The following is a 27,902-nucleotide window of genomic DNA, read 5'->3' as shown; positions in this document are numbered from 1 at the left end:
AATAAGATGATGGGTAAGTATTCTACCAATAAGTGTTAAATCATTTCACCGGTAAGTGAAAGTTTTGGAAACCATTCTTGTCAAACGATTCTTAATTTATTTGATCACTCTGACTTGTTTTAGCGTACAATATTAATGTATGTTGTTAGTTAACATTTTATTCACCGAGGAGCTTACTCTTAATGACAAAAAACTTAGCCTAATTTAACATGTTATCATTTTAATGGGTTTAATAATGATTACTTAATAAATACACAGAGGCACAAAATATATTTTTTTTTAATTTTTTTTTTTAAATAGCTGTACCCCGCTACCGTTGCTGTGGCTTAGTCTGTCTGTGCAGATAGAGAAACACATGTAACATCTAATTAATATAGTTATTTAAAAACATACGCATTTTTGGATGCAATGTTGTGTCAAAATTTCAAAGCAATCGGTGAAGAAATTTCGGAGATTTAAGATTTTGAGCAAACGAAATTTACATTTTTATTTATATAGATAACAATATTGTATATAACATCAAATCATTTGTCATATAACATTAAATCATTTGTCATATAACATTAAATCATTTGTCATATAACATTAAATCATTTGTCATATAACATTAAATCTTTGTCATATAACATTAAATCATTTGTCATATAACATTAAATCATTTGTCATATAACATTAAATCATTTGTCATATAACATTAAATCATTTGTCATATAACATTAAATCATTTGCCATATAACATTAAATCATTTGTCATATAACATTAAATCATTTGTCATATAACATTAAATCATTTGTCATATAACATTAAATCATTTGTCATATAACATTAAATCATTTGTCATATAACATTAAATCATTTGTCATATAACATTAAATCATTTGTCATATAACAGCAATTACAATTAAAGACAGTTGTGGGAAAAGGTTAAATTTGACAAATAAATTTGTATTATTTTCTTAACTACACTCTAAGAACGGAATATTAAGAAATAACTATTACAACTATTGCTAAAAGTTCCTATTGAAGTTGCGATTTATTTTATTGAGTACCTTTTATTTCAAAGGTTTACGTAGAATTTTTCTTTGTAATATAAGTGCACTTTTTAGGTTTCCAAGGGGTGCCCATAGCAGCCAAAAAACGATGATTCGCACTGATTGAATCAATACATATCTTCAATTTGAACTACTGTACTCAATCGAGTCTTTGATATTTTGTGGTAGCAGTAGTTACATTGTAAAATATGGATTCTTAACATTAATAGCCAATGATGTATGTGTGTATACGTGTATTTACGCGCTTATGCATTGTCGCGCGTCGGACCTGGGGGGGGGGCCATGACTTACCCTCGGCCAGCTCAGAAGCGGGGCATGAGACGTCTCTCTCATAGTCAGGGTTCGGGGTCAGCGCGAGGCTCAAGAATCCATATCCCACCGTCTACACAAAACACTCCCATACAACCGCTATCCCCAAATGAAAGAGGTTAGGTTTTTATAAATCAACATTGTATTTGAGCGGCAAAATGGACATTACATGGGTGAATGACAATAGAATACAGGTTGTTACATCCTAACTAGAATTATCATCAAAGGGTTCCCTAATCTCTCTCTGGGAAATAATTAACAGCTCTCTCTAGACCGACAGGTAGCGTGGACGAATTTAGGTTATTAGCGGACACATTCAAGGGTAATAGGAAATGTAAGAGACTCACAGCATGGTGTTGTCGGGGTATCCTGTTGATTGCAGGACGGTGCGCCGTGTTTCAAACAAACGGTGCCAGCCTGTCGATGTTCAAAGCGCGACATTGTCGTACATTTGGCTTCTCGACCGAGCGGTGCGAATTGGAACGCGGGCGCCGAAACGAACACACGTCCAGCTAGGTCAGAGGTCGGCGCGTAAGAAGGAGGAACGAGGAGCTCGGTCGCCGGGGGTGGGGGGAACTGTAGCGGATCTTTTGCGCGTTACGTTTGACCCAGCAACTAACCTGATAATTCCTGCTACTCAAGTTGGCAACTGTAGGATCTTTGCGCCTAAAATCTGTTATATGACAGCATGCATGTACACATACACAACTAGAAAAAAGAGATATGTATATTATCTATAAAAGCATGTCTTATTCTTCTTTATTCATTTTTATTGTCGTTTTTTTTATTTTCTATGTCAGTTATAGATTTTCTACTGTAATCCTTTCTATTTTCAACACGTTTATATATTTAGTTCATATGTTCAAATTAGACCAAAATTTTTTGTTATTTGTTTTAGGGGTGTTATGCCGTGTTGCGCTAACTCCTATATCAGATGGACACATCTGCCCTGATGATGGACACTGCAATGTTGTCCGAAAAGTTGGCTAAATAAGGAGTTAGCGCAAAACGGCATAACACCCCAAAAATAAATAACAAAAATACTTTTGGTCGTGAAAATCTTAAATCATATTAGACCTAACATAACTATATTCCATTGGTCACCATGAAACAGGCAGTCGCCTAGCATGGTGATTTAATGTATCATATATAAATAAATGTTTTTATGTCTTATCATGTATTTTATAAATAAAATAAAAATTATAAATAAAATAAATGATTCTTAACCATCTTGGCGACGCGACGCACAATAAAAAGCAGCTGATAATCTATATAAATACTAATTTGACAAATATCTTTACGGCCTTAAAAAAATTGAAATGTGTTCCTGGATTTTATTTGAGAGTTTACACGAACTTTAAAAAAATAAAATCTGGCTTAAATTTATCTTCGATATTTGGTTCTGGCAATAGTTTGAAAAGTTATTCTGTTGAGAAGGTAGATTTGTTTTATGATAATTCTTTGTAAAACTTTTACTAAGTTCAGATTTTTTTTCGAGATTCTCTCCAACCTATAAAGAAAAGAGTGAACAATAACATAGCACACATTTATTTATTTATTTTTTTTGTTTTAAATATTTTTTTAAAAAACAAAAAATAATAAAAAAATTAAATATACTACTACTCGTTCTTTTTCTATTTACCATATATTTGTGTTTAGGTGAAAAAAGACTTGATTGTCCCCGATTTCTTCTTCCATTCAATTTTGCATCACATCACTATTATCATTACATTCCTTTTTGTGCATCGTTCTACATGCCTAAACCACCTGAGCGTTTTTTTTAATCTTACTCACTCAGCCTTACATTCTTTTTAAAGCTCCACATTGTCAATATGGTTATACATATTTTTCCATACATACGTCTCAACGATCTCATTTCTTCATCATTCAATACACTTTCATCTTTCCTTTCACAGATCTTTGCCTTACTGCCAAACTCATCCATACCGTAATTAGATGTACTAATAACATTATTTAAAAAAAAAACACACTTTTTTCATTATGTTAGATACTTAAGTTCAGATACAAATTATACCTACAAAGAGACAGATTTGAAGTATAAAAAAATTGAACAATAAAGTTAAGCATTTTTGTGAACTTCTGTTTTGTTACCTTTTTATATTTAAGTAGACTTATGGCCTTTGTGTCTGTGAATAACAATCAACTAAGGATAATTTAGGTAAAATATCACCACAAGGGCATTTTACAAAGCAATGAAATAACAAAAACACTTTAGTTAAATTACAAAATGGAGAATCTTTGGGTCTTGTCCCTGAGGTAATAATTTAAAATATTTCGAAATGTAAAAAAAAAAGACTTATGTGTGCTTTTAGCATATGATAATGTTTGCATTAAAAAGTAAATAATAACCCTCATCACTGTTCAGAAAATACCTAGAAGTGTGATCTAAATTGATTGAAAATTAACCACATTTGATAACTCCACAGACAGGCTGATGAAATTTTTAAAATAATTATTTATTTTAATTTTTGATTTAACCCTCAGCTAGGCTAATAAATAGATAATGAACAAAACATTATACCTAACGAGCTTTCGAAAATATGTATTTTTTTTATGTATACAGTAATGTTAAACGTATAAAGTAAATATAAAACAATCTTACTAGAACAGTGACATAAAATGAAATAAAATCTAAAACAATAATATAAGGCAAATCTCTAAAAGTACATTACATACCATTCTGTAATTTGTAGTATTCAAAAAAATGCTGGTACAGAGTCAGTAAATATATCTATAGTACCCTCAAACTTGTTGCCCACATCATTCCATCATTCATAATATTAGTTAGTGAGTGTGTCTGATAGTTGGTTGTGTACGTGAATGTAGAAAAATGCTGGTACAGAGTCAGTAAATATATCAATAGTACCCTCAAACTTGTTGCCCACATTATTCCATCATTCATCCTATTAGTTAGTGAGTGTGTCTGATAGTTGGTTGTGTACGTGTTGTAGAAAAATGTTTTTTTTCCTTGGGTTACCAGTGGTATTTAATAGTGGCGACTTCTATCAATTAAGTTGTTAATGATTCTATGTGGTACAACCAGTTTTGAAATAATTCTCCTGTCAGAACTAAATGCATTTTTTATATTTTTAATTTGAATTTTGAGATTAAAATTATGTGCGGAAAGTTTTGAAAAAATTCTCTTGAAGTGAAAGAAAATTGATTTAAATAGAAAACGCTCACACACACGGAATGTGCGAAACCGGACCAATTGAATTTTTTGACCGTTTATATTTTGTATGTCTGTAAGGTTCCATGATAACTCAACACAGTGACAATTCAACACACTTTTAAAAAGTGATATGAAGTCATTAGAAACGAAGAAATAATATTTTTTAACCTAACCTAACCTAACCTACTTAACCCAGTTATTAAAGTTTTTGTTTTATCACTTTCCATGACTTTATATAATTTTTTAAAGATGTGATGATTTTTCATTTTGATGATTTATCCGGTCACCATTATAATCATTGCGATTCGGTGGATTATGAACATCCAGTTAGGTACCGTCTTAAAGTCGTTTGGAGTAATTTCAGTGTTATTAACATTTTTCGAGATTTGCATTTTTAAAAATTACGTTTGTAAAATTTTACACTGATAAAATCAAAAATACTAATTCCGGCTGTTTGTGCATTTGTTCCAAGTGAAATCTTGTTGAAAGAACTTAAATTTGCTCTAAGTGTTATTTTAAAAATTGGAAAATTTGAAGAACTTATTCGTACAAGCGGTAAAGTAGAATTAGAAAATTATTTTATTTACCATTTTAAAAATTTAATTGCTTTGTCGAGAATTCAGATTATCCATGATTTTTCACGGTCAATCAATAAATCACAGATGGAAAAAAATAAACTCTTTAAAATTAATATCTTTCTTTTTCTCCACGGACAACAAAAATTTTGCATTACGGTGGGAAATAAGATGTTAACATAATTAGATGGACAGAATACCGCGCTTTCATTTTGCATTAAAATATTTTGCATAAACGCTCCTGATTTTTTTTGATTTGTGAAAAATATTTGTCCGATTCCCAAATATTAAAAATAAATCTTCTTTTATTATACGAAAAAAAGTGACGATAACTTTTCTAATACCTTTGTCTGATCAAATATATTTTTTGGTATCGTATAAAGAAGTAATTACAGTTTAAAAATAACAAATGGAATCTTAATTACAAATTGATCTACTTATATCTAAAGCTGAACTAGTTGTCATATGGTTCGGTGTTGCTTCTCCATTGCTTACTTCAGCGTTGTTGATTAAATGTACAGTATTGTTCTCTGAGTTCTCTGTTTGGGCCTTAATAATGCCGAAGTCTTCGATGGCAGCTTCTGCAGTTCAGCAGCTTAGGCCCTCCTCACCGAGTCTCTAGCAAAGTCTTTCCCAGTACCGCCTTTGTACTTTGCACTTTGGCCACTGACTACGTCTAGTCCCCGCACTTTTTCGGCTTACGCTCAGTTTTACGTCGTGGTGCGGAGAAACACGTATCTGAAACTAAAATGCAAATTATTCATCCACCGCCCAGCATCACGCCGCTGCTGCCTATCCACCACAATCCCCGTCACGGTCGTGACTCTCCTCCATCTCGACCTTGACTGTCCGTGCTTTAGGAACTTATAAGACCCGTGTCTTGTCCTTGCACCTCACGTCTGTCAACACTTTTTTGTTTCTGTAGGCACTTGTGACGAAATTTGATTTGTCATAGGTTGAATGATGGACTTTTTATAAAAAAATAGGTTGACACTTATAAAGTGAAAATGTTACATGAAAATGATACCTGGAGACGTTAAATACTTTTTTTGTATTATTTCATCCGCCATGCTAGGAATGTCTCTGTATTATGGAGGGTGAAGTTTACATATAGAATTTATTCACAGTATGATTGATGATGCATTTTGTTTATGCTTATACAATTCTGTTAGATTTATCTGACATTGTATCTACTGATTGTATTTAGTAGAGAATGTGAGACATGTCTGATAGACGTTTAAGTGGTAAGAGTGTAGATATATTGGTATTATGATTGAGATGTTTGCAAATGTAATCTATTATTATTTATCAATTGCGTTATTTGTTTTTTAAAGATATGGAGTTGGGTTTTGGTTTTTAAGTTAAATCAGGGAGAAGGTTGAAGATTTTAGGAGCTAGATAGATGAATCATCTTTTATATTAACTCCCCACAAGAGGCCCCGAGGAATATAATTTCCCTCAGGGCCTATGTGTTCTTTGGGGATGATGTGTGAAGAGTCTTTTTGAGGAGAGGAAGGAGTGAACATTGGTCTTGAGGGAGGCCGGCAAATCGTTCTATAGCCGTTGAACTCAGGAACGTGTCGTAAAAGTGACCCGTTCTCATGTGAGAAATTTCAACCGTATACATAAGATAGTCGCGCGTTTGGCGTTTCGTTTACCGACTATGAATTGGTGCCAAAAGGATCAATGACGCTAGTTCCTCAGAGCATCTTCCATCGAAATACCGGTAGAACAAGGATAGCATACCCACCAGACGCTTTAAAAATTGCAATCCGTTTGTAAAGATCCCCTAAAATAAAGTCGGAATCTTAACCAAATCCTAACCATCTTAAAAGAAGTCCTGTCAAAAAACGTTCGGCGCGCTGTCCGGCATAATGGGCGGATCTACGGTCGAATTTTCCCTAGCACTGCTAGAAAATTAATTTTACGAAGTATGTAGATTATTTTTTTTTGATGTTGGTCAGTTATAGTTTTTCTTGTTTAATTTGTACAATTATCGTGTTGCCGTCAAATTTAAATAAACTATTCATTGATAGCGTAGAACGATTGAAAAACAAATTTATAAATATCTAACCCACAGTAAAATTCTCTGAACATTTTAATATTGGAAACAAAGGTTGCTTAAAATTTCTACATCGAATTTGAAATAGCATTGGCTGTACTTTTATCTCAAATTAATATTAACATACCCCGCTATACAATACTTCACGGCATATTAAAAAATAAATGCTGCAGTTAATTTTCCAATTAACAGTGCCATTTATACCTTTTATAATATTTTCCAATATTAAAATCGTATTTTTTTTTCGCATTCACTCACCATATTTAAAAAGAGTAACATGTCAATGATATAAATTATTCAATGCAAATACATATCGCTTCACTTCTATAGATTACTACTCTTATCTCATGATTAACACTCACACGTACACACGCACTTATAAACTACCTAGGTCATTCAGTAATGTAAATGTAAATACAGTTCATGCAATATATATGGGATTGGCAGGTATTCGCAAAGACTTGGTGGATAGGAAATCTCATATCTAGCAATTGTTCTACCTACCCAATGTACCCATCCCAAAATGTCACTGTGGTCGCAATAGGCGAATCCAGAGTGGACTGTAAAATATCAATTGTGAAATTGGAAGTTGACACTACTATGGTTGGAGATGGTGAACATGGAGTAAAGAAGGAATCCGATTTACCCCTTTGATGTTCTTCAAAGATGATGATGGTTGGTTTCACTCACAGGAGATATGATTTATTTCACGCACAAGCTTCCATAACGTCCAGGTTGGATACGAAACACACCAAGGGAACCGAACATGTTCACTGCACAGGCCTTCTACCCTGAGTTGATATTAATAACAGCACTGATCACAAATAGATGTTCATCAAACAGGATCCATCAATAAACTGCTTTGACAGTCACTTTTACTGTTGTAAAATGTCACACAAAAACGTGGGTATAGTCAGATAATGATAGGTACTTGTAGGTAAAAATAGGATGGGAAAATGCAAGGACAATGTTAAAGATAAATAGTTGCGTCAACAGTCACCATCACCGGTTGTTGCTGCAAGATGTCAATGAAGCGACATTTTGCTCATTTGGAGCTCTGCAGAGCTCAGTACAGGGGTTTATAACTTCGATCTACAATTGAAACCGTGAATATTGTGACTATGATATTTTATGGAACAAACTGGAGGCCGTTTTCAATCGTTTTTTCTTATTCATTAATGATTCAATCTGTATATATAATTTATTGTTTTGCTGAAATAAAAATACTTAACATGTAACTGATTTTTTCATTTTATCTGTCGTGAGGTAATATTTTGACATTTCAAACATTTGAATTTAAAAAAAATTTTGGGCTGATAAGTAGGCTCCGAACGAGAATTGTACTTTGTATAAATTGGCACATCTATGGTTAAATAGAGGACCAATTTGTTTCACACAAAATGCTTGATCTAGAAAGTGGTTTATTTATGACTCAATAGTGGATGGTTTATTTATGGCTTAGTATTAAATAGTACCTCAGAAAAGGAGTTTGGACGTATTACATAACTACAATCGTGGAATAAACTATTGTGAATATAATTGAATATTCATATTTCGATTGGATCCAGAATCTGGCAGACTGGCCCCAACTGCGACGGGCGAGTTTCTTTTTTTATCCTTTTATCCAATGTGGGCTTTTTGATGTTCCAGAAGCCCCGGTTAAAACATTGAGGAATACTTATCAAGTTGAGCGGATGCATTGAAAATAAATTTTCCCAGAAAAAATTGCAATTAAAATAGTTCTGGGACTGGTCCTTTGGGTGTATTGCCTAGGGCTTATACCAGCAGTACCCAATACCACCTACGATAAATATTTATTATTTATTTATTATAAACGCCCTGATGAACTTTAACATGATTCATATATTTTAAATCATTTTCTGCATGATAATGTGACAAGAAGAAATGTTAAGGATACGAAAACTTAAAAAAATGAACATTATACATGTGTATGTAAAGTTACATATACATTTACATTATATATAAGAAAAGTGAAAAAAATAATTCTATATGTTCATAAATGTTTATGAACTTCATAATACATAATTTAGAATAAAACAAACAAGAATAATATAAAAATAAATGCAATCGATCTTACGCAATGCCCCTCAAAAATAATATTGTCCTTAAAGGACAAAGTATAAAGTTTATAAAAAACATCATTCAGCAAACTAATATTACAAATGTCGATGTTTGACGTCAATTTGTTTCCAAGTATACGAAGGCGAAAAGTAGGTGCATGTAAGTGGTAGTTAGACCCGGAATTATTGTTGCAGTGTAGTATATTTTGCCTGGTTGCTCAATTTGGTACTTTACAGTCGACGAGGTGCAGGAGTTCACAACTGTTTGAAATGAATAATTTTAAACAAAAACGTTGTCAATTATTTTTATTCTCTTTTCTAGGGAGAGTATTTTGTAAGTAATAGGTATTTGTAATGGGTATATGTAGTTTGAAGTTCATAAATCTTAATTCTTTTTGCTGGCTAGTATGGCGACTTCACTATTGGATTGTGTTCTAAAAAGTTGCATAAATATACGAATTAATAACTTCGAAAGAATTGAAGTCTGTGATGGTTCTATTACAAATCACAGTTACCTCATGCCTTTATAAGTGATTCGTTGTGTGTGATTTACAAAATCTAATTGGATGTTGAACTTAAGATCCCTAATTTCCTTGACTTCTTACCAGATTTTGTTCTCTAGCGTAGTTAAATGATAAAGCGGTTTTGATTCGATAAAATATTAGTTTCTTATATTTATCGACGTCGAGGAATAGGTGGTTAGAGATACACCAATTGTGTTATTTGTCGATGTTTGACCGAAAGGTTAGGCAGTCGCTAATATTAGTTATTTAATTGTATTATTTGATGTGTTCGGAAAAAAGCAGAAGTTCTACATCGTTGAAAAAACTAATGATATCATTTATGGAAATAAGGAACAGGATGGGGCCGAAATGACTTCCCTGTGGTAGACTATTAGTTGAATAAAATAACTTTGATTTTAAATATTTAAATTTCACGAATAATCTTCTGTTCGACAAGCTAGTTTTGTTAGAACTAATACAACAACTTGCCTTTCAATCCTAATGCACACAGTTTACTGATTATTAAATTATGTTATTCATTGTTAAAAGCTTTTGAAAAGTCTGTTTATATACTATCAACTTATTTTTGTTGGTAAAAGATTCACAAAGAAAAGGATATGGTTATGGTAAGGTAATTGATTAGTTGCAATTGACCTTCCATGAAAGAATCCGTGTTGGTTTTTATCTATTACTTTTATTAATATTAATATTGATGGATAATTAATGTCTGTGTTGAAACGGTTTTCAAAAATTGAGATAGTATAACTAGATTTTCAACGGGTGGAAAATATCAACAAGAAAGTAAGTGGTTTAATAATGTGGCTTTTAAACCTGATTTTTAGATGTGTATTATTTGAGAAATATTGGTGTTTCTGCTATCGTGGTACGAGAACACGCCGTCAGATGGAATGCAGGAAAACACTTCTTCTTCTTGACATATAAATTTATTAATTCACAATATAATTGCAGAGGATCTTATTTTACTCTGCTAAAACTTAAACTGAAAGAAATAAAGGTCTAGTTTCCTTTATTCTTCAGTTTTCCCTAGGTTTACATAAACCTAGTAATTATCTCACGACTGACTGCCTAGGTACGCATGTACCTACCAGTTATAGCAACACTGCAATACTGTCCTTTTTCTGGGAGGTATCTGTATTTAAACTAAATTCTGAAGGACATTTTACCAAAATAAAGATGTTCCACCCTCTCGTTGGCAAACAACATTCTTAACATAAAATAAAATGCACTTAACTATTCTTAATGATACAAACGTGACTTAAACAATACAAATATTTTAAAGGAATTATTTTAAGGGAGATGAAATTTTATTTGGGGTTTTTATTACTATGGGACAGGGGTGGGAAAGGTATTGGCAAATATTTTTAGGCATAATGGTTTAACTAGGGTGATCATAAAATATAAAGCGAACAGCCCTATTTGAAAGCTGCCGCTGCGTGAAATAAAATGAATTCTTAAATCATAAATGATACAAACAAGACAATATGTTTATAAAAATACCAGGCCAATGAATTGTTTTATTGTAGGGTCGAATGTGCAAATGTGGGAAACTGCACTAACTTTGAACTCGAAGAGGCTGTTTATCGTGATCTCCAAGTTCTGATGATGAACTGTGATGTGACTGGTCCACCCAGTCATTGACTCTATCCTCGAGAGTCCGTTGCGAAGTCCTTGATGCAGCTTCTAAAACGAGCGCCGCATGTTGCTCCTCTGCATCCAATATTGACATTGCTGCAGCCATCTTTGCTTCGGAAGCAGCTATTTTTACTTCGGAAGCCTTTGCTTCCGCGGCCATCTTTGCTTCAGCCATCTCCGTAAGTAGGCGGGCCTTTTGTCTCGTGATGTGCACCCTGGTTGCTGAAGCTTTTATTTGAGCCTCCATCCAGCTGCTGCTGGTTCCCGCCTTGCTGCCGCAGACAGATGATGTCTTTGAGTGCTGTCCCGCTTCCATGATGCTGCTGTTCCCGATCCGGCTCGAAGGACCATATGTTTCTGCTATCGTGGTACGAGAACACGCCGTCAGATGGAATGCAGGAAAACACTTCTTCTTCTTGACATATAAATTTATTAATTCACAATATAATTGCAGAGGATCTTATTTTCCTCTGCTAAAACTTAAACTGAAAGAAATAAAGGTCTAGTTTCCTTGATTCTTCAGTTTTCCCTAGGTTTACATAAACCTAGTAATTATCTCACGACTGACTGCCTAGGTACGCATGTACCTACCAGTTATAGCAACACTGCAATACTGTCCTTTTTCTGGGAGGTATCTGTATTTAAACTAAATTCTGAAGGACATTTTACCAAAATAAAGATGTTCCACCCTCTCGTTGGCAAACAACATTCTTAACATAAAATAAAATGCACTTAACTATTCTTAATGATACAAACGTGACTTAAACAATACAAATATTTTAAAGGAATTATTTTAAGGGAGATGAAATTTTATTTGGGGTTTTTATTACTATGGGACAGGGGTGGGAAAGGTATTGGCAAATATTTTTAGGCATAATGGTTTAACTAGGGTGATCATAAAATATAAAGCGAACAGCCCTATTTGAAAGCTGCCGCTGCGTGAAATAAAATGAATTCTTAAATCATAAATGATACAAACAAGACAATATGTTTATAAAAATACCAGGCCAATGAATTGTTTTATTGTAGGGTCGAATGTGCAAATGTGGGAAACTGCACTAACTTTGAAAATACGAACTGTGGGAATGCGCCTGAAGGCTAAATTTTATTGAGCAATATGTAAACGTCGCATTCTGGAAGATACATACCTCCTCCCGTGAAGATACTTCACAAAATAGGCTAAGAATGCGACTGTTATCTTTATTAGGTACCTACGGCATGTCTACGAAAATTACCAGTTAAATTTATTAAAATATCTGAAATACAAATATTTATGCTACTCTTAAAACTAGAAATTCCGTGGAATATATAAATCTTATGACTAAAAATTGTGTAGTAGGTAATGTCTTAAAACTAGAAATTCCATAAAAAATGTAAATCTTATGACTAATAATTGTGTAGTAGGTAATGTCTTAAAACTAGAAATTCCGTAAAAAATGTAAATCTTATGACTAAAAATTGTGTAGTAGGTAATGTCTTAAAACTAGAAATTCCGTAAAAAATGTATATCTTACTGACTGACTAAATGGTTGTAGTAGGTAATTTCGCATTCACCTCCACCCTTAAACCCGCCTTGAGCATGTATGTATGTAATATCTTGTATTAATTTCTTCGCACTTTCTAATGAATTTACACTATCTAAATAGTCGTCCATGTAATGTTTTGTTTTTATTGCTTTGACGGCCTGGGGATACTGACATAAAAATTGATCCGCGTTTTTATTTTTTACGAATTGCGCCGAACAAGGTGATGATTTTGCGCCAAAAATCATTGAATTCATAACGTATACAGACGGGGCTATCTTACGATCTTTTCCACTCCATAAAAACAGCTGAAACGATCTATCTTCATCAATAATTTTAATTTGTAAAAACATTTCTTGAATATCGGCGGTGAATGCAATTTTATTTTGCCTTAATTTAAAAAGCATTCCTAGCAGAGAATTATATAGATCGGGCCCGGTTAAAAGCCTATCATTCAAAGATATTCCCTTTGATTTTGCCGCCGCATCAAATACAACCCGAAGCTTTCCTGGCTTATTTGGGTTGTAAACAGCAAAATGTGGTAAATAAAATTTATCCGAGCTATCCGGATACCTACCACTGACATTGAATTTTTTTGCATATCCTTTATCTAAATAATGTTGTATTTTGTTGCAGTAGGCTTCCGCAAATTCAGGGTCTTTATTCTTCTTCTTTCGTATGGTGGGGGGTCAGAGGGGGACATCTAGATCTGCGAGCCATTTTAGGGCCTCAGGCGTCGCCATGTGGACCTCATCAATCCCGCCGGGGAATGAATGGAGCGGGCATTCGTTGACCACATGTTCGGTAGTCTGCACCGCACCACATTCACACATCGCCGACTCTTTAAGGCCCCATCTGTGCATCATGTGGGCACAGCGGCTATGGGAGCACCTTAACCTATTGATGGCGGACCAGGTTTTGCGAGGCAGTGAGAACCCAGGCTGTCTCTCGGTGGGGTCCTGTATGAGATGGGCATTTCCCACGTTGGCCGTTTGCCACTCAAGTTTCCACCTATCTTCTGGGGTGAGAGGTAGTCGGAGGAGCCTCTCTCCTTCCGCCCAGAAGGGCTTTCGGGACTTCAAGCGGCATGCCGGGTGGGAGACGACATCTTCGTGTAGAGGTATTGCGCTTTTTTGCAGCGCCTTCTTGTATTCCCTCAGTGTTGCAATTTCTCGCCTGATGTTTGGCGGGGTTATGTTTGCAAGTACGGGGAGCCAAGGGAGAGGAGTAGATTTTAAAGTCCCGCTGATGGTTCGCATTGTGGCATTAAGCTGAACGTCTACCATGGAAGTAGTAGTGTGCGAACTACCGCACGCAACGGTTGTGTCCGCCGCGATGTTCGCGATGCCACCGGCTCGTTATTGTTACCGCGCGTGCAGGTAGTGCAGTGAGTGAAGCGGATACCAAATTAAGTGGGCCTCCAACTACAAACTATGCCGCTATTTAAGGGGCCGAAGACCGATAGGTCTCCCGGCCAAGGGGAGTCAAAAAATATCGGGGAACAATTAAAAATATTGTCCCTGAATATTGAGGGAACCTCTCGATCAAAGGTGGATTTTTTATTAAAAATACTCACTGACAGAAATATCGATATTTTGCTACTCCAGGAAACTCATATCGTAGAAACCGACTCACCACGCTTGGATATTCCCGGCTACCTTCTAGCGGCAGTGCGGGGACACCCAAAACATGGGCTTGCAACCTACATCAAGCCGGAGTTGCAGAATATCACCCGAAAAATCACTGATGGATATCACGCGATCGGAATTCAGGTTGGAAAACTCGCTGTATTTAATATCTACAAACCTCCCAATGAACTATGGCAGTCACCAGCTCTTCCTGCATACAATCACCCGGCGGTGTATGTGGGAGATTTCAACAGCCACCACTTCCTATGGGGCTACTCGACGACCGATAAAGCTGGAGAGCAGATCACGGATTGGGCGTCAGCACAGGATTGCCAACTTATTTACGATGCTAAGCAAAAGGGAACATTTTTCTCTGCGCGATGGCGACGTGAATATACGCCAGACTTGTGTTTTGTCTCTACAGCGCCGGACGGAAAACCTATAAGGGCTTCGAGAACTATATTGAACAGTTTCCCACATAGCCAACACAGGCCAGTCATGCTAAGCATAGGCATACAGATTCCGTGTATTTCCAGCAATCCGTTGCCGCGATGGAATCTAAGAAAAGCAGAATGGCGAGACTTCTCGGAATATGTTGACAGGGTTGTGGATAACATACCACCAAAGCCGAATTCCTACGACCGTTTTTCAAACCTTTTATTTATAGCCGCAAAGAAATTTATACCTAGAGGCTACAGAAAAGTGTATATTCCAACATGGAGCTCAGAAAGTGAACAGCTTCTAGCCGAATTCGAGAGGACGAATGACCCAGACACTGCCTCTGACCTTCTCCAGTCTCTGGACGACGGACGTATGAAACGGTGGAATGAATTAATGGAGGAAATGAATTTCGAGCACTCGAGCAGAAAAGCATGGCAAACACTAAGGCGACTTGGAGCTGCAGATCAGCCAACTAAAACAATGCCCAAAGTGTCACCAAATGCTGTTGCTCAGCAACTACTCCGTAGTTCAAAAACGACAACAAGGTCTAACATAAACCACCAGGTCCAAAAATCTCTGAAGGCGGCGCGGCTAAAATGGCCGGTGAACCCCAACACTGTGGTCGCCGTTACAGCTGACGATGTAGATATCGCCCTCACTTCAACAAAAGCTGGGAAAGCAGCTGGATGTGATGGAGTTCTCCCAGACTTTCTGAAACATGCTGGACCACGGACAAAAATATGGATCGCAAAACTATTTACTGAAATTTTCAAAACTGGAGAAATACCAAATACCTGGAGAAAGTCTAAAGTTATTGCGATCCTCAAACCCAACAAGCCAGCAGAGGATCCGAACAGCTACCGGCCAATTTCACTTTTAAGTACCATGTACAAACTTCTTGAGCGAGTTGTGCTCCGCAGACTTACTCCAATTTTGGAGAAAGTGGTCCCACAAGAGCAAGCTGGCTTCAGACCAGGCCGTAACTGCTGCGATCAGGTGTTAGCACTGACAACACACATTGAATCTGGTTTCCAGAAACGGCTGAAGACTGCGGCAGCATTCATTGATCTCTCTGCGGCCTACGACACGGTGTGGCACAAAGGCCTCCTTGTTAAACTGTACGACACCATAGAGGATGGCAACACAGTACGACTCATTGAGCAACTGCTAACTGGCCGTACCTTCAGGGTTTTTCTAGGAGGGCGAAAAAGCAAAAAAATACCCCTCAATAATGGCCTTGCCCAGGGCTCAGTGCTGGCCCCATCGCTATTTAACATCTACACTCGAGACCTCCCTCACACTGAAGGCAGAAAATTTGCTTACGCAGATGACATCGCCGTCACAGCTCAAGCCAAAACCCTTAAAGCAGCAGAAGATATCCTCAATTCTGACCTAAAGGCTTTGGAAGAATATTTCCTCAATTGGCGACTAAAGCCAAATGGGTCGAAAACAGTTGCGACAGCTTTTCATCTTAGCAATTCACAAGCGGATGCCAAACTCTGTGTTCAGTTTGATGGAAAAAATATTTACCATGACCCCCACCCCCGCTATCTCGGAGGGTCTTTATCCATTCTCTTTTCTAAAGTTTTTAATCTATTTTCCGCATCCTGAAAACTATCAGGAAAATATCTTTCTTCTTCCTTCCACAGCAGACCCGTCTCCCAATGACACCCCTGACTAGCGCGTTTTGCGGTACTTTCTAACAGGGAATATGCACGTTTATCAACATTGCATATTTTCGGGCTCACTACTCCCATCTCGTCTATCTTAAAACTCTCTTTGATAATTTCATGCAATTCGCTATTTTCGTTTTCCTGAACATGAAAATTGAATTCTACACTATTTCCCGTTTTCTTTGAAATATGGCCGAGCGCGACCCAACCAAGCTTTGTATAAGATAATGATACCTTATTTTTATCTCCCTGAACTATTTTTCTGGAAATAATTAATTCCCAGTTGTTTTGCCCAATTAACATTTGGGGTTTTACATTCCTTTCAAAGTGAGGAGCGTTCTTTAAGTGTTTATTACTCGAAATGTAAGAATTAGATAGCGCCATTTGAGCTGGTATCTTTAAATCCCGAACGGTTCGAGCACTAGCTATGTACGATTCTACTTCGTTTTTACCTTTTATTGTTACATTTATTGACATAGAATCCGCGTTGTTGGAGCTCATTTCATTGACTCCATGTAATGAGAGTTCACTAACTGGTCCAGACAAACCGATTTGTTTGGCTACTTCTTGGTCTAACAATGTGACGGTTGACCCATCGTCTAACAGCGCATGAATATCTCGGCTTCCAAGTGGCCCGTATACCGTAATCGGAATAATTTTTAAAAGTACTTGATTACTTTCCCACGTGTTTGTGACAACTTCATCGGTTTCCACCCGATTGTGATTAACCAATAAATCATGAAATTTTCTGTTTGGTGATTTTAAATTTACTTTACAATTAAAACGGGAATGTCCGTACCCTAAGCACTTGTAACAAACATTATTATATTTAGCAATTTCCCATCTTTGCGTTATTGGGACATTTTTAAATTTCTCACATTGCCAAATCTGGTGTTCTCCTTTGCAAACACAGCACGGTGGTTTTCCATTATTAGTGGTGTGATAAAGGATTTTTTTTGACGTATCGTACGGACGTTCGAAATGATTATTTTTGGATGTATAAGGCCTATTAAAATTTTGTTTATTTTGAAGTTGATTAGCTTGCCGTGGATGATAATTATTACTATACTGCTTGAAATGGTTATTGGAAGCGAATTTAGTTTCGCTACTGATTTTAGAATTAAAACTTATTCCTGAGTCACGTGAATTAATTACGATTTCTTCCAGCCAAAGTGATAAATAGCAGAGTATTGGTTGTGTTGTGTTCCGCCTATCTTTGTCTGTAAGCCACAACGTTCGTAGTGTACTAGGTAGTTTACCGATTAATGTCGATAACAAATCTGGATTGTGCAAATGTCCGATATTTTTAAATGATTTTAACATAGAAATTAAATTTTTTACTTTACAAGAAAATCGAATTATGGCGTCTGAACTGAAATTCTCATCTAATTTACTTAAATTTCGGATCTCACCAATAGTTTTTTGTATGATGTGATCCGTGTTGCCAAAAATATTTTCTAACGTATTTATTATTTCCTTGACATTGCAAGGAGATAATAGAAGGGAAGAAACTGCGTCACGCGCCTCTCCTTTTAACGCTTTTTGCAATCTATATAAATTTTCGCTGTCAGATACTTTTAAGAAGTCTGTGGTATGATGGTATATTGATTTGAACGCAATCCATTCAATTGGATTGCCGTTAAATGTGGGAAGATCATTAACTTTGGGCCTGGTATTATATAAAGACATTGCCTTACCAATTGATTCCGCGAGACGGTCTTCAGTTATAGCAGGTGTTGGTCCCTGGAATCGGCCCTGCGACTCTGGCCACTGTTGCCCGTCGCGTTGCTCTGCTAAGTTGAATGGCTGGTCTGATGTAGGCAGCTCCCAGCATCTACTGCTTGGCTGCTGATGCTGCGTCGACTGCAGCTGAAGAGATTGCCCTACCAAGGGCTGCTGATGTGATGTTCCTCTGGGTGGGAGTAGCTCGTACCGCCTGCCCTGCTGCTGCTGCTCCAACCGCTGTCCCAAGTGCAGCGGAAAAGTCTGCTCTGCCCGAGGCTCCAATTGCGATGGGAGAGTCTGTCCTGCCAAGGGCTGCTGCTCTGAGGATCCTTTTGGTGGGAGTAATGTGTACCGCCCACCCTTGTTCTGCTCCAACCGCTGTTCCAATTGCAGCGGATGAGCCTGCTCTACCCGAGGCTCCATTTGCGACGGGAGAGTCTGCCCTGCCAAGGGCTGTTGCTGTGCAGTTCTTGTGGGCGGTTGTAGTGATAACCGCCCATCATGGAGCAGTTCCTGTTGCTGCTCCATTTGAACTCGAAGAGGCTGTTTATCGTGATCTCCAAGTTCTGATGATGAACTGTGATGTGACTGGTCCACCCAGTCATTGACTCTATCCTCGAGAGTCCGTTGCGAAGTCCTTGATGCAGCTTCTAAAACGAGCGCCGCATGTTGCTCCTCTGCATCCAATATTGACATTGCTGCAGCCATCTTTGCTTCGGAAGCAGCTATTTTTACTTCGGAAGCCTTTGCTTCCGCGGCCATCTTTGCTTCAGCCATCTCCGTAAGTAGGCGGGCCTTTTGTCTCGTGATGTGCACCCTGGTTGCTGAAGCTTTTATTTGAGCCTCCATCCAGCTGCTGCTGGTTCCCGCCTTGCTGCCGCAGACAGATGATGTCTTTGAGTGCTGTCCCGCTTCCATGATGCTGCTGTTCCCGATCCGGCTCGAAGGACCATATGTTTCTGCTATCGTGGTACGAGAACACGCCGTCAGATGGAATGCAGGAAAACACTTCTTCTTCTTGACATATAAATTTATTAATTCACAATATAATTGCAGAGGATCTTATTTTCCTCTGCTAAAACTTAAACTGAAAGAAATAAAGGTCTAGTTTCCTTGATTCTTCAGTTTTCCCTAGGTTTACATAAACCTAGTAATTATCTCACGACTGACTGCCTAGGTACGCATGTACCTACCAGTTATAGCAACACTGCAATACTGTCCTTTTTCTGGGAGGTATCTGTATTTAAACTAAATTCTGAAGGACATTTTACCAAAATAAAGATGTTCCACCCTCTCGTTGGCAAACAACATTCTTAACATAAAATAAAATGCACTTAACTATTCTTAATGATACAAACGTGACTTAAACAATACAAATATTTTAAAGGAATTATTTTAAGGGAGATGAAATTTTATTTGGGGTTTTTATTACTATGGGACAGGGGTGGGAAAGGTATTGGCAAATATTTTTAGGCATAATGGTTTAACTAGGGTGATCATAAAATATAAAGCGAACAGCCCTATTTGAAAGCTGCCGCTGCGTGAAATAAAATGAATTCTTAAATCATAAATGATACAAACAAGACAATATGTTTATAAAAATACCAGGCCAATGAATTGTTTTATTGTAGGGTCGAATGTGCAAATGTGGGAAACTGCACTAACTTTGAAAATACGAACTGTGGGAATGCGCCTGAAGGCTAAATTTTATTGAGCAATATGTAAACGTCGCATTCTGGAAGATACAATTGGCTTAACATATTATAAGACATTATAAAGAAACATAATATATATATATCAAAAGTACCGATTTAGAAATAATATATTTTTACATGTTAATCGTTTCATCACTGGACACAATGTACCCGGATACTGTTTTGTTTCTTCTAAAATAAAAATAAAATAAAAAGATTTCCGGAGTCAGCGATCTCAATCTTACCGTAATTTTGGCAAAACTCCCAATCTACCGAATCTTTTCAAAAACCAAAACTAACACATGCATTATTTTTTTAATGACTTCTGCAAATACTTAAATATAATGTTTACAAATTCAGATATTAACCGACGTACGTCATTTCTTAGGGAGAGGGGAATCGCAAAACGTCTGTGAGTTTTTTTAATAACTTTAAATTATCTCATCCTTTTTTGACAAGCACATTTTAAACACAAATTTTAATGGGTTCAAAGGTTTCCTAGCCCTGCACTTAATCATGAGAATTATGACAAATGAACATGACAACCGTTAAGTGATACTATAATACACGAGTAGGTCCTTCAAACTGAAAGGACGATTTTCAAACACGGGAACACTCGCATATGGAGTGCTCAGGTACCAGATTACAAAATGAGATACAAAGCACCATATTGTTTTGTGTACGAAAACTAACGGTCATAAAAAAATCTAAAAAGATAAAATATAAGAAACATTCATGTACTGAAAAATTCTTGAGTTTATTTCTTAGCAACGTCGGATTGTAAGGTTTAAAAGTGAAATAGGGTATGATAAATGATAAAATTTGGTCATTTAATAAACTTTGATCTTACATTCATCTTAGCAGTATAAATTAAGATCAACAGAGTTGACCCTAAAAAGTGGTGAACCACCCTTCTATGTAGAGATATCAAACAAGGTTGAGTGAGATATCGTTTACAATGTTTGTATTCGTGCTGAATCGAATAAAACCTTTCCAAGTCGATAAAATCAATATTAACTTGGTGATATAAGGGAAGTTTTTAGTGAAGAAATGTAAAAACAATACCCCCCAGGGGAGTGGTCCACGACTTTTTTGGTCGGACTTTTTCATATATTTAATTTTCATTTATTCTGACAATATGAATATAATAGCAAAGTTTCGTGAATCTCTAAATTTAATAATTTTTTTATGAATTTTCACGCTATTTTCCATGTACTGATGGTATGAATATAAGTAGTTAGAATCACTTCATTTCAGTAATTCTGGTTTATTTAAATTTGTAAAGGTTCCTAATAATAATAATGTTTGAAATACATAAAATAAAGAATAAATTTTATTCCCGGAATGTAGGTAGGTTGTTGCAATCCCACACATCCCATAAAGTAAATACATACAGATAAGAAAGTACTAGCAGAACAATAATAAATTTAATATTTATACGTGTACAGTGTGTCCGGATTAAAGTGCGCTAACTTCGGGAGGTGATTCTTTATTCATTTTACCCCCAAACACTCTGTATATGGAACAAAAAAAGATTTAAACTGTATGTAGCATAAGGTAGGTAAAGGGATAAGTTATAAAGTAAAAGTATCTTTTTAAAGCACAAAAGTAGAAAGAAACTTTGTCGACGAACGCGATACATGAAATACTACGTTCCCAGGCCAACGTGCACACTGGTTCTACACACGCAACGCGTATGACCTCGTGACAAGTGGTCTATCGTTCTTAAGTACGCGCGCGCAGGCGCGTTTGATGATTTGACATTTTTTTAGGTTATGTTTATGTGTTTCACTTGTCAGCAGACGTAATTCGTAGCTTTGTCAAGTTTTGCCAACTATCAAAACAAACAACCATAGATACACCAAACGTAACAGTAGATGCATAGATAATACCACTCATAGATGTGAAGTCTACTCGTCGGAAGCGTGACGCCATCGTCTTATGTCCCACGCCTATCTGGACAGCCCAGATCGGTGTAGCGATGGAAACGTGGATTTGCGTTGTGTGTGACAAGTGATTTTCCAAAGCATCTATTTCCATAGAAAATGAATGGATTGTAATTTTTCCACATATTTTAAAACGTTGCTTACGTAGCGTACGTCGATACATTGTTTCTACCTTAAGACAATTTTTAGAAGTCCTACACCGGTTCTATAATAACTATGGCCGATTGGCTTGGGTAGAGGGAAGTATGAAAAAGTATTGAATAATCACTAAAAATTATACATAGTTACATCTCAATGAGACACCTAGTAAACATTTAGTAGATAGTTTTAATATAAACATTTTTTACAGCATTATTCATTTGATATTTTCACGAGCATTTGGTTTCTTTAAAACAGTCAATATACCTAGCTAGGAACTAGGAACTAGCTTTATACCAAGATACCAACACTTGTGCACATTTAATTCAAAACAACAATAAAATTAAACGCTTTCTATACGATACTGAAAAATTGTAGCTTTGGATTGCAAAATTAGAATGATAAATATATAACTACTTCTTTACATAGCCTCATATTTATCGAGACTGGCCTTCACTGTTTATCTTTCAAAAACTTCTGATATATCATGTATTTTATCAAAATCTTGCTCTGAAATCATATTATTACTGATGCATGTTTTGTGTGCCATCTATCATTGCTTTATTCCGGTGTTTAATTTAATTTGTAGCTAGGTACCTACTATTCTCTTCTTTAATTGTTTCTGTTTTTCAGTTAGTATTATATGCTTTGTACTGTATTGTTATTGGATAATAATCTTTAAATAAATGTACAAAATAACAGAACTATTGGCAGTGTTCAAACAGTGTAAAGATTTAGAAAAGCAAAAAATTAACAAAAAAAATTATGAACTTATACTAACTTTACCAAAAATAGCGTAAACAAATTGTAGCTAAATGATTGTAGTTAGAACAAAATTAAAATATGTTTTAACTTTGCCCAAGCTAAACATAATCAAATACAAATGAATTTTTTATCGTTCTATCATTATCCTTGACTCTATCAAAGAAAGATTGAATTTCATAAAAAAAACGATTAAAAACATTTTCTTCACTATCGGAAACGGCTTTTATTATTATTTGTTTGTGACAAGCATTGTATCACTAGTTCCTTTACGTGACAACAATCAAGCTCACTTTGCAGCGCTGCCTACGCCAAAGCTTTCCGTAGAGCCGCTACGCCAATATTGTCACACTGCGATGCAATGCAATTACTACAGCTACGATCCGACACTCCGAGTTCAGAGGACTATTTGTTTTCCCGTTCTGTTATCAACAATTAACCATTTCAGCTGTGTACTCCTGGTATAATTAAATATGTAACCTCTTTAAAATACATTTTTGTCGCACTTTTGTTTAGCAAAACAATACGATTAACTTAGGATTGAGTTTAATTAAAAATAAATAAATACAAACAAACTGACAAAATTTTTTGCGCAATGGGGTAAGAATGTTAGATATGTATGAAACCACGAAATAAATAAATACTTTTTTTTTCCAGGTTGCATAAAATTTTCTTTATATTTTTTAAAAATATTATCTCCACACAGTGCAGAGGGCCGTGTCTGGGAAAGTAACTGAACAAAAAAAAGCAACACCAACTGAACAAACTAAATTGCCTGGACGGAAGTTGCAAAAAATTATGAAATGTTCATTTTTATTGCATATAAACTGATTGAAAATATACGTCTTAATTCGGTATAAAAATCAAAATAATGTAGGATGGTATATATGGAGTATATGGACAAGTAAATTATTTTCAAGCCTGCGAATTCTATTGACGCAAATATTGTACGTACAGACTGCATATGAAAACTTATCCTTAGTTCACCGGAGCGGCCATTCAGGGCGGATAGAATCAATTGTCGACCATTGTTCAAAATTTATGTTCCCGATCATTATTTACGAGCAAATATATATATCACTGTTTTCAGCATTAAAGTATTACATTTACACACAATAATTAAGTACATCTTACAAATTTTATGCAATAGGTGTAACATTCTAAATAGGAATGAATTGAATTGGAAATTCTCTGATTTAGATTTTCTTATAAATTTATTTAGATTAAAATATGCGTATAACACGTTTGGACTAGTGTGGGAGAGGCCAAATGAGTGTGAATCTTGCCACAATTGATCCCTTGTAGATTTTGTGCTGGAAGTGATGATAAAGTCTTCTTTTGTCACTATGATAGCACACGTTAAATTATTTTTATTTTTTATTTAAAATGCATTTAAATATGTTTTACTATAAATATTATTATCAGGTAATATAGAATAACTGGTCAACATAAGACTCAATTTCAACAGATGGAAAATTATTATAGTATTTTTTTTTTATTTAATAATGTAGTTTTATATTATTTTTTCTAGAAAAATATTAATTTAGACTGGAAAAAAATTATTGGTGGTCTATATTTACATTCCTTCTCCTATTTATGCATAATATCAAGTGTCGTAGGCGTTCGGACCATCAGTGTCTGCGGGTCTCCATGCCAAGACCAGAGCAAAACCTTCAGGAAAGGAGAAATCTGGAATATCAGGGCAATTAAAATGGATTTCATGGATCTCCAAAATTGAAGCAATGACTCAAGAAGACGACGTGCTGATGAAATACATAAAAAAAATATGTAAAGCATATTCTTTTAAAATTTTGTCGAAGGAATATGGATTTGCATTAACGATATCCACCACAACCCTAAATACTACAAAAATCCCAACACTTTCAACCCCTAAAGATTCTCTGACGGGAAAAAGGACTCCATAAACCCACTGACCTATCTGTCACTCGGAATTTGCCCTAGGAATTTTATTGCTATGGGTTTGATATTCATTACACAGAAAACGTTTGCTTCCCGCCTATTTTGTCAGTTTCTTTCTGATATTCATACAAAATGACGAAATAAGGATTGCAAAATTTAATTCACAGTGTGGTAAATTTTGCGTCTTTAATTTTTATGTAGGCTTTTGGATAGAGATATACAAGGCAAATTCAACATTGTGCTAGCTGTAAATTGGACATATTTTTAGAGAATAGAAATTATTGGTCGCTATTTTTCGGGGTGCAATAAGAGCAAAGATTGATGTTAATTTTTCATATGATTTAATGAATTTTCCGTCTGTTTTCTAGGTTCCAAGTTTAACCCGACGGTGTGCAAGGTCATCTCAAGAAGATTTTATGTGCTCTGTTAAATTTCGTTCTTGTAAATGGTTTCTGGATCGGAGTCAAACACAGGGATAATCGATAGATATTCACAGGCATGTCTTAAATTATCTCCCATTTTTAGAAAAGCTATTTGATTATGGTAATTTATTGTTAGGGTACTATGCCATAGTGTGCTAACTTCTTCTTTAGCCAATGTTTCGTACAGAATTATAGTGTCCATCAACAGGACGGATGCGCTTTTTAATAAAAATTATATTTATATACACAAGTTTGCGGGCGACGTTTGTTTGATTGTTTTTAGAAATATTTTTTTACCGAGAGAGATGAAATTTTTGCACACTTAACCTTAAAGATAATAAAAAGGTCACTGTTTAAGTACGACTTCTAAAAACTATGTGTAAAGCCCGGACAACACTGGTGAGTTTGGCTATTATACAATTAAAACTATCAGAAGGTATGCAAAAAACTGTAACTATCCATCACTTTCCGTGTCTGCAATTTTAACTTTTGGAACTTTTTTAAGGCAATTCACTAAGTGGTTAACACACAATTTTATGCGTCACGTGGTAGTTTAGTACCAAAACCACGTAATAGAAAACACTGTAACTTTTTAATATTGTAACGTCATCGGATTTGCATTCTTTTATCATTTTAGATTTTTTTTTTAAATAACGCAGGTCCCTCGAAGGACCATGAGGGAAACTGCTACATTTAAATAATTTATTAACATTTGGCTAGTATAATAATCTTTTGGTGACGTTGGCATTACGTCCGCAACTAAGATTATTGACAAAAAGTTTTTTTATTAGTAGATTATGGTTTGGTGCTTCTGAAATATGAAGTTTTCTTTAAAAATTGTGTTTCAAAGTTATAGATTTACAAATCCTTATTTTATTACCATTGTATGCGTTTTATAAATTAAAACAATTAATTTTTTACCCTATTTTTACAAAGCGAACTATGATACAAGGTTTACAATACGAAGGAAATACAAGTTCGTGAAATTTCCAAGAGAATAAGATTAAAACATTCGATATTCTAGTATTTTCTCTTTTTCGCTTTCATACAAAACAATTTTAAGTCAACAAGAAGCAAACGTGCTTGTTAAAATTCTCGCCAAGTCCTCCATCATCACACAAGTAAAATTTTTAGCTTATGATAATGGTAGGAATAATTCATAATACGAAATACATTATCAGGTTATTTGTAATCATTTGGCATAAAAAACAAAGGGTTTGCGATAATGCTTGCGATATATAGTATTAATGTAAGCAACAACCATTTTTATACCTAGCAACCTAAACTACTTATTCCACCCCAAATTGTTTAATTTTAGAATTTAAAAAGAAAAGTTTTTCTATGTGAGAAAAAGCGGGCACTAATGACTTGCTTTAACCTTCTCTCACCATTGTTAAGAACACCAAAGTTTATGATATCTGACCTTTAAACTCTACATAAAAATATGATAGGTCGGACGTCATCGTAAAAATACCGCAACCCTCTATGGTATATAGAACCTTTTCATACAACTCTGCTAAGGGTTTAGTTTTTTATCGACAGTTCAGTCAAAGCACCCTCGATATAGCCTCCAAACACCTCCCCCCCAATCTGCGATGTCCGATCGCCGAAACATCCCGACTACAAAGTTTTTAACCCAAAAGTTAAGGGTGGTTTCTTTTAATCCATCGAACTACCCGATGTCATGAGAGTGCTTAGGGAAATATTATAAATACATGTTCTACAATAAGGGTGAAATATGATTTTTATTTCCTACCATGTTTAATCGATAACAAGCCTATTGAAATTTCGATCAAGTGGTGTCGTGCTAAATATAAGGTAGTAGATTTTTGTGCTATAAGTTATTTTGTTTATAAGATATGTAAACTTACTTTTAAGGTAAAAAACCTTTACATGATTTTTCCAAGCCTAACGCTTTCTCTCCTTTTGTAAAATGAAGAAAATCAATTTACTAAAATATCTTTGTAACATAAAAATTCAGCAAGCGTGTGTTCGCAAAACTCGAAAAGTACCGATATTGCAGAAATTTCAAAGTTTGTTCTTATTAGTGCCAGGAGTGTTTAAAGAGTTGTTGCAATGGCAAAAGAAGTCGGGGACGCCCGAGGAATACTTAAAGCAATTTATACTTCAATTCTAATTCAATTAATACTTAAAGTAATGAATGTTGGAATTAATCATAGAGTCGCCCAATAACGATATTAGCAATAGCAAAGTACACTAATAAAAAATAAACATAGAAAAATCTGAGAAGTAATATATTTTACATGGCTTAATAAATCGACACTGCCGGAGAATTCCTGAAAACATAGGTTCTTGATACGACATGTGCTATCACATGTGTTTTGTTGATTGAAATCAGCAATAAAAAAGCCATTATCTTTGGTCGTGACATCATCAAGTTGGTATGAAAGTGTTCACGCTGTTATATAAATCTAAAGGCTATATACTACTGCAATACAACACTTGACTCTCCAGTCAGTTGTGACGTATCGCATCCCTGACTAAAAGACGAATAGGTAAGTTGTGTCAAATCACATCACCTTTAAATCGACCTAAATAGACGTTGTGTCATATCATCAAATTTCTCCTCTAAAACGAAGT

This window comes from Hesperophylax consimilis, chromosome 24, assembly GCF_061612785.1.
Source record: "Hesperophylax consimilis isolate HC1 chromosome 24, BYU_Hcon_1.0, whole genome shotgun sequence".
Lineage (NCBI taxonomy): Eukaryota > Metazoa > Arthropoda > Insecta > Trichoptera > Limnephilidae > Hesperophylax > Hesperophylax consimilis.
Note: the sequence above shows the minus strand (reverse complement) of the source record.